The sequence below is a fragment of the Populus euphratica genome, unplaced genomic scaffold (assembly GCF_000495115.2).
Source record: "Populus euphratica unplaced genomic scaffold, PopEup_1.0 scaffold719.1, whole genome shotgun sequence".
Lineage (NCBI taxonomy): Eukaryota > Viridiplantae > Streptophyta > Magnoliopsida > Malpighiales > Salicaceae > Populus > Populus euphratica.
In genome coordinates, this window is record NW_011500581.1 from 76,286 (window position 1) to 85,799 (window position 9,514).

A 9,514-nucleotide genomic window follows, 5' to 3' on the forward strand; every position below is an offset into this window, starting at 1 on the left:
ATGTCAAACAAGTATAGTATAAACTCTTATTAGTCAATTGAAAACTATACACAAAGGAGGTTCCAATCAGATTATAAATTATTAACATGATTACATTAGTCATCTTATTCAATTAATGTTAATACTTGTAAATCTCGCCAGGTATTCATGATTATAACTTATGTTAACAACAAATCAAGTTCCTTTCATAGGTTAGGTGTCGGTTAAACCATATAATATGGGCTATGAGAGTGTCATGTATTTGTTGTACTAATTGATGAGTGGGTGACCAACTCTTGACTTAGTGACAATCCTTATCTTCTTTTGTTTGCCCAAAACATCATTGATAACATAAAAAACAATCACGGCAAAAAAGAAAAACACTTTCCTAAAAACCAAGCCAAATTTTTCTTTGATTGAAAAATATTTTTTATTGACCAGAAAGTGTTTTCTGTTTAGCAGAAAATATTTTTTGTTGACCAGAAAATATTTTCCATTAATCAACTTTTCTAATAAAAACAAACACAAAAAAATTTGATAAATAATTTCTCAAAAAATATTTTTCAAAAAATAAGCATAACCTTAATAAAATTATCACTTGTAACTGGGTGAGCATTCGTCATGGAGGTTTGGTTTGAATGGATATATATATAACATCTATTATTGTTTTTAAAATATAAATAGAATCAAATTAATAACCGATTATATTGAAATGTATGCAGTTGATTTCATGAATGTTCATATAAATAATCTAGAATATCAAATTAAATAAAAGAATTAAAAAAACAACATATGACTTACCTTAAATTCATAATAATTTTTATTTTAATATAAAATTTTATTTTATTTAGTTTCAGTCTCTGAATTAGAAAGAAAAATGATAAACTTTTCAAAAAATAAGATAAGAAATAAAAAGTGGTCGATTGTCAGGATTTAGCAACCAAAATAGCCAATAATGGTGGTTTTTCTCTTTAAGGTGAGATAGGCAGATTGAGTGACGCTTTGATTTTTAGGGCTCAATTTATTTTTATTTTTTGAGTGAGTTTTATTGTTCTGAGTTGTGGAGTGGTTTTATATTGGTTTTTATGGTGTTTGAAGGTATTTTTAGCTGAAAAGGGTTTGAAAATAAGATCTTTAGAGAGAAAACCAGTATATCCGATTTTTTACCAAGCATAATGATAGCTAGATTTTTGGCAAAAGCATGCAACAAGTCGCCTATTTAATTAAGAAAAGAGAGGTCGTGAGAATTAGTCGCGGTGCGTGCAAGCTAACCCGGACACCCTACATAAATAAAAAAAAATTAAAAAAAAAGAGTGTATGACCTTTAACAAAAAAAAAAAAAAACCAAACGCATTTAGGCCTTTTTAATTTAGACTATCCTCATATGTCTTACTAGTTTTTGGTTTTTTTTTTATTTTTATTAATTTAAATTTATATATGTTTTTTGAAATTACTTAATTTAAAATATTACTAAAATATTATTCTATGAAATTAATTAAAAAATCATTTTAGATATTATTTTATTATATATCATTCAATTTTTACTTTTGTTCTAATAAGAGTATAAGACTCTTTCAACAATATTAACGAAAACATTTACAGCCCATCAATTGGGTCTTGATGAAAGAATACTTCAATTAGAAGTAAGTTTGAAAAGTTTAATGAGTTTTTTTTTATTATTATTATTTATAGGTAAACGATTAAAGTCACTATCTGTCTCAAAAAAAAAAGAAGAGAGAAAACCCATTTGCATTAATGGAATCTATATATTGATTGTTTTGTTCATGATTTTCGAAGAACTGTATTATGCATCTAAAGTACATATAGTGGTCACAAGGAATATAATTTGATCTTATTCAACCAACTTTATTGAGAATGATTATTTTTTTTATTTTTTAGGTTGAAATATTGATAGTAAGATCTTAATCAACTTAATTAGTGCAACTGGTCTTGTAATATAACTCAGTATAAAAAATCAAATCAAATATTTGTATCAACTCTTACAGAGAAAAAATAATATATAAAATATCTATTTATGATATTGTGCAATTTATGCGACTAAAAAACACATTTCAATCAATTTCCTCCCGCTTTTGTATGTGATTTATTAGTTTACATTAGGTTTTTTTATTTCAATTAAAATTAATATCCTATCTCTTTCATTTTTTTAAAAACAATTATTCTTTTTTTTAAATAGTAGCTATTATTTTTTAATTATCTTGTATTTTTATAATGTTTTAAAGTGATTATTTTAATTTATATATTTTATATTTAGTCTAATAAACTGTATATGCATGATGTATTTTTAAAAAATAATTATTTGTTATTGAGAGAAAAAAAAACTGATACATAATAAAAAGCATGAATTCAAAAGAAGAAGAAGAAGAAGAAATGAGTATTAAATATATGCCATGCTCATCTAAATAACATTAACAATTCTTTCATAATTGATTGATTTAATTATTTTTAAATTTATTTCATTAAATATAAATAGTGTCTTTGTATTTGTCAATTAAAAAAAAATATAATAAAATATATTTATAATATTAGTACATTCTTCTATGATGTTAAATATTAACTTGGAATTATACTTGAGCGTAGCGCAAGTTTTAAAACTAGTTCACACCAAGGGGTTCGATTCAGTTTTTTATTATTAAAAAAATGGATAAGCTAATGGGCTTTTTTATTGTGTTTTTCTGTTACAATTCTCGGTTTTTGTAGCTTGTTTTGGTGTTTTATTTATTTATTATTATTATTATTAAATGTGTCTAGCCGTTTTGAGTTTTTTTTGGGATGATCCTAGTATTGTTTGGGTTTTTTTTTCCTTAACTCTTTATTGGATTTTAATTTGGATTTTTTTTATGTTTGGGCAATATAAGAAACATTAATTTATTACGTTGGATAAAGTTAAGAGTGTCATAAATTACATTGCATTGTATTACGAAAATTAAAGTCATAAATTACATAAACACAAAGTGCAGAACCCGTGTCAAATTGGACAGGGCTAGGGCTAGTTCAGTTTTTACACCGTTTTGGCGAAACCACTATAAAGGCAACATAAGTGTTCACAAATATATAGAGCAACATGCTACTTCGCAAATACGATGATCATGAAAAAAAATATATTTATTTTTGTATTTTAAAAGTATTTAAAAAAATTTTAAAAATTATTTTTTATTTATTTTTTATTTATTTAATATTTTCAAATTATTTTAATATACTAATTTCTAATATGTATATTTTATATGTATGGAGGGCAATAGCGAAAAGAAAAAGGGTGGGTTCAAGTTCACTAAGCATGTTATTAGCATAATTTTTTTTTTTAAAAAAAAAGTTAAACAAGAACCCACAAACTACTTTTTCGTTTTAGGCTTTATGTACCGGAATAAAAGAGAAAAGTAATCCTTCCGTCGAGTATGATCATCAATGCATGTGTTGAGCCATTCAAGGATAAAAACCAGCAAATATCACCAAATAATATGAAAGAGAAGCTTCATCTTTTACAAGCATGGGATTCAAATCTTTAAAGCTAGGATACATTCAATGATAAAAACCAAAAAATATCACCAAATAATCAATTATAAGATAAGGATAAATAAGATTAAAAAGATATTTAATGAATTTATTTAGAAAATTTAGACCGAGACAAGTTAATCAACTTTAATTATTTTGATTTATACAAAGAAAGGAGCTGCTTCTTGGGCTAAAGACATTAGGTAACATTGAGTCATTTTTTGGAAATAGTCTTAATATAACAAGGACCCATAGTTGGCAATTGATTCTTTATTTGTTAAGGAAATACAAGCGAAAGCTTGAGAGGTCTATTTGTCAAGGATTTCATATTTTTTTCAAGGACACCAATTTTGCAGCTTTTGGTAGCTTTAATTATTTGACAAAACTTCCATGTTTTACATGGATACAAAGAGTCATAGCAACTTTAATTCCTTAGGAGGCAAGGCCGATGACAACATAACTTGTTTATACATGTACAATTATTTCTACAACTCTTTGGGAATTCGACAACATAGAATTTTAAATTAGATTTGGGTTAATTTTAGATATCTATTTTACAAACTTTGATGTATTAATTTTAATTGGTTTTTACTTTCAACTTATTAATATATTAGGTTTTATTTATTTTGTGAATTATAAATATCCTCTATAAAAGGGAACAAGAGGGTCATATTATTTTCAATTTAATTTTAATTATTTTTATTTTGTTTGTGGGTTCAATTATTATTTACTTTGTTTGTTACAGGATTATGTGGATGTATTGTTTATAAATAATGTTTCTATTGTTGATCATTTAAGAATGAATGATTTTGAAAAGTGAGAAAATAATAAGAAACAATGAACATCACCAAAAAATCTATTTCCGATTGAACTAATTATAAGGTGAAGGAAGAATAAGATTAAAGAGGCATTTAATAAGTTTTTTTAGAAAATTTGGGCTGAGATAAACTTCAATACTTCAACATGGGATGAAAAGACTTTGATCAATGTAAAGAAAGAAGCTGATTTTTTAGCCCAAGGCATTTGACAACATTGGGCTACAATTGTGGCAAAGTCGGCAAGTATGTGAGTCATTATTTTGGAAAAGAATCCTAAATTAACAAGGATTTATAGCTAGCAACTGATTCTTTATATGTTAAGGAAACATATATAACAATTTGGGAGTTTTATTTATGCAAGGATTCCATATTTTTTTAAAGACACCAATTTGGCATCTATTAGGAGCTTTAATTATTTGACAAAAAAATTCATGTCTTACAAGGATACAAAAAGGCAAGGTTGGCAACAACACAACTTATTTATACAAGCATAATTGTTTCAGCAACTCTTTTTGTGGTGCTTTCAACCTAGAACTCGATGTTGTCGCTGCCAAAACGAGTGCCTTTTTTAGTTTCCCTTCTTTTTACATTGCAGGTCCTCTTGAGATCCATAAAATCCTTCCTTTACTAAACTCCATTCTTTGGTGAACGTTATTGCTGTTGCCAGAACACTACCAATGTATTCTCAATTTCTTTCTTTTTTTAATCCCTTCTATTTCAGTTGATATCTAACTCCTTTTATTTATTATATCTCCCTTCTCCTCATTTTCTTTTTCGTTTACTTGCTTTCTCTGTCTTTCTATTTCTAGCTTTATTTGTTCGTTAGAAAGTATCTTTTTTTAAATGGATTTTTTTAAAAAATAAATTATTTTTTAATATTTTATAGTATCATAAAAAATAGTTGAAGAACACTTTTTAGAGTTTAATTATGTTATAGAAAATAAGTTAGAAAATAACTTATTAATATTGTTTTTCAAGTTTATTAAAATAATGAGGAACAAACCTCACAAGTTAAAAGGTTGAATGAAAGAAAATTAAAAAAAATATCATAAATTATCTCAAATAAAATAAATAACAATAAAAATAATAAAGATCAAATCTAACATATAAAAAAAATTAAAAGATGATGAAATTAAAATAATAATAATAATTGCATTTCATAAATTATTTCAAATAAAATAAGTAACAATCAAAAGAATGAGAACTAAATTTGATAGATACAAAATTTCAATTAAATAATAAGAGAAAAAAAAATAACAATAATAAAAATAAGGACCAAAGTTAATATAAAAATCAAATTCTAAGAGGTAAAATTAAAAAAAAAGATTTAAAACAAAAAAATATAACAATTAAAAGTTTAAAGACCAAATTTATTATAATTAGCAAATAATATAATATTTCTAATTATAATAAGACAAAACCATATAAACAAAATATAATTTCACTTCAAGTCAGATCCATATATATTAAACATATTATATAATTAAAAGTTCAAAATTTAAAATTAAAAAAAACTAAAATTACACTCTTGAGGAGTATAATTCAATATATTATCAAAATCACTACTCGATTAAGATTTAAATGGTAAAAACATAAATTAAATTTCTTTGGCTATGTTATTCCCTCTTTCAAGAGATTTTGTTTTTGTTATTGTTGATTTTCTTATGGCTTTCTACTCTCCTTTTTTTAAGGGATCAAAGACCTTGGTTTTTTCAAATCAAAGACCATAGCTAATTTGCCTGTAATAGACCTTTAAAACCCGTTTCCATGACAGGAGAAAGCATAGGGAAAAAGAGAAAGAGAGCAAGCATAGTGAGAAAAACAAAAAATTAAGAGAAAAAAAAAGGAAGATGAGATAGTAAACAAAAAAGAAATAGACAATAAAAAAGCACACAAGAAAGAAAAAAGATAAAGAAAAGTCTTACATGCACAAATTAAGCCAAGAAAAGGGGGTAGATTTGAATTGTTATAGCCATTGTTAAAATACCCCATTCAAATAATTCACACTATTGTAATAACAAATTACAACCACACGACTTGTGTGTGCTCTCATGCTAGAATAAAGGATTAGTTAGTTAGGGGAACTCTATATATATATATATATAGACACACACACTGTAACAGAAAGAGTGATATATAGAAAAACATAATGAGTGACTATTTTCATTGCCCACATTGTTCTCCTTACTTAACAACTCCTGCCTAAGTATTAGATTTTGCCATAGAAACATCACTTATATTAATTGCTATTAGATCTTGTAGACCTTAGACACCAGTCATGCCTCCAAACACCAGAGCACATGATCTAAGGTGCTTAGAAGAATCTCTTGAGCTTGCCAACAAGGAACATTCATTGAAATACAAGCAAGTAACCAAGTTATTGAAAGTGTATGGTCAGAAAATAAATAGTGATGAAGTTAAGTTTAGGGAGATAAAAGACTTGATCAGTGGCTTAACATTCCAGTAAAGTTCTTTTCTACAAAAGCCGAGTTTGGTAAGAGGTGAACCAAATGTTAACCATGAGCAGCTGAGTTGCTCTAATGAAGTTACCAGGAATTGTTAAACCAGGAAAGCAAATCAATATCCTCAACAGGTATACAAGCCTAAACATGACTTTCCTAGTTTTAACGAGGATGACGTTTATCAATGGCTATTTAAATGTAACCTGTATTTTGAAATCATAGAAATGAATGATTCTAAAAAATTTATACAAACATCTTATTACATTGATGGGAGAGTCTTATATTAGCATCAGAATTTTGTTAGGAACCGTCATGAGGTCCTATAAAGTGAATATATTGAGGCTTTGTGCTGCCATTTTAGGGGCTAGAAAGACCCTTTGGAGGAATTGAAGGATCTTAAACAAATGATAGATTTAGAAACATATATATAAGAATTTGACATACTATGGAACAAGACAAAGAAAACGAAGAGACAGGCTCTAATCTTTTTCCTTGGGGATTAGAAGTCGAGATTAAAAACATGGTCAAAATGATTAAACCAAAAACCTTATACCAAGCTAATCTAGCTAGACTACAAGAAAATACTATCAGTCATAGGCAACCCCATAATTTCTACTCAAAGAACACCTATCACACTACTAGTAGTGTCAACCTATAGAAGTCTTTCCTTGCCCAAAACACCACTAAAACCACTCTCTTCTATAATAACAACACTGTAAAATTGACTCCTTACCACCAAAAGACTCCAACCCCTGATCACTACCCTGTTAAAAAACCTTACAAACCTACTTAGGAACAAGAAGCTAGATGAGAAGAGGGCGAAAAGACTATGTTTTTTATGTGATGAAAAATTCATACAAGAACATTAATGCAAAAATAAAAGGTTATATTCCTTATATATTTTGGATGATGATGGTGTTGCAGAAGAAAAGGTCCAGGAAGCTAGTGAGATTAACCCTGATAACTTCAAACCTCAAATATTCATCAATGCCTTGGAGGGTACTTCAGGTTTTCAAACACTAAGAATGACTAGTAAGGTTGACAAGTCTCCACTCTTTATCATGATTGATTTAGGAAGCATGCATAATTTTATCAACACTCATGTGGCTAAAAAACTGAGTTGCACTCTCACTCTAATTAGGCTATTAACAGTAGAAGAAGCAAATGACGGTAAGATGACTTGTACCTATGTGTGCAAGAACTTCCTCTAGAAAATATAGGTAGTCAAGTTCTTTACAGATGTGTTTGTAGTGAACTAAACAATTGTGATATGGTGCTAGGAGTACAATGGTTGGCTACATTGGGTAACATCTTATCAAATTACAATGACTTATAGTTGTTCTTTATATGGTAAGGGTAAGAAGTATTGCTACAAGGAGACACCCCAATTAAGCTTCAGACTATTAGCTTCAAACAACTTAACAGTTTTCTTAACAATCTAACTCAGCTAGTAGAGGTAAATCTATATAGCTTCAAATTAGTAGAAGAGAGTGATCATCTCATTAGCTCAATAACCACTAACTTGTAGCCTAGTCTTAGGACTAATTCAACTATAAATGAATTGTTGAATTCTTACTAGGACATTTTTTAGGAACTTATAGGGCCACCTCCCCTTAGAACACACAATCATGCTATTCCTCTCAATAAAGGATCATAATCAATCAATCTCCAACCTTATTGCACTTTGGCTTACAAAAAGATATAGTGGAGAAAATAGTAACAGAGATGTTGGATTCTAGGATTATACAATATAGCACAAGTCTATTTGCCTTACTAATGGTTTTGGTTAAAAAGAAAGATGATACTTGAAGGTTGTGTATAGATTATAAGGCCCTTACCAAGATGACGATCAAAGATAAGTTCTTTATCCCTGTAGTATAAGAAATGCTGTAAGAATTAGGGGGCTACTATATTCTCAAAGGTCGATCTAGAGGCTAGTTATCATCAATTAAGGATGCTTGCTAGAGGTATACGCAAGATAACCTTCAAAACCCACAATGGCTATTATGAGTTTTTAACTATACCATTCGGCTTAACCAATGCACCAGTCACCTTCCAAAACTTAATGGATGATATTTTTAGAAGGTATTTACAAAAATTTATATTCGTCTTCTTTGACAACATCTTGGTGTATAACTCTACATTGGAGAAACATGTGGAATAATTGCAGATATTGTTTGATAAACTCAAAAGTCAGAGTCTTTTTACTAAGAGAAGTAAGTGTGTCTTTGGCAGCTCTCAAGTGGAGTATATGGGTTGTCACACCCTCATGAGCGAAGCAAATCATCGCGGTAACTCTTGATTGATTTCAGGTTTTTTTTTTGTTTCTGTGAATAAGGGAGTTGTCACCTAGTATTATGGTTACTAAAAAACCTAATTGTTCTTTCAAAGATTCTAAAGGAAGAGATTGGTTGCATAAATGGAAGGTATTAGCACCCTTGGTGCGTGACACGACTAAAAGGTTGATGTCTTCTCCCAAGTGCAGGAGTGTCGAAGTAATAAATAACCCGACAAGACCGGGGTCGAACCACAGGGAGGTTAATTGTACAAATTATAGACAACAATTATAAGCAACAATAATAGCAATAATAACAACAACAACAACAATAACAATAACAACTATAATAATAATAATAATAATAAAATAATAATAATAATAGTAGTAGTAATAGTAGTAGTAGTAGTAGAGAAAGAGAAGAAGAAGAAGATGATGATGATGAGAACTTAGAAATGAAATATTAA

The 9,514-nt window shown here is 28.1% G+C and overlaps 1 pseudogene; it reads right to left on the reverse strand.

Annotated features, from left to right (window-relative positions):
- LOC105115504 (homogentisate phytyltransferase 1, chloroplastic-like) overlaps positions 1 to 602 on the reverse strand; it is a 12,900-nt pseudogene extending 12,298 nt beyond the window's left edge.
- Between the last annotated feature and the right edge of the window lie 8,912 nt (positions 603 to 9,514).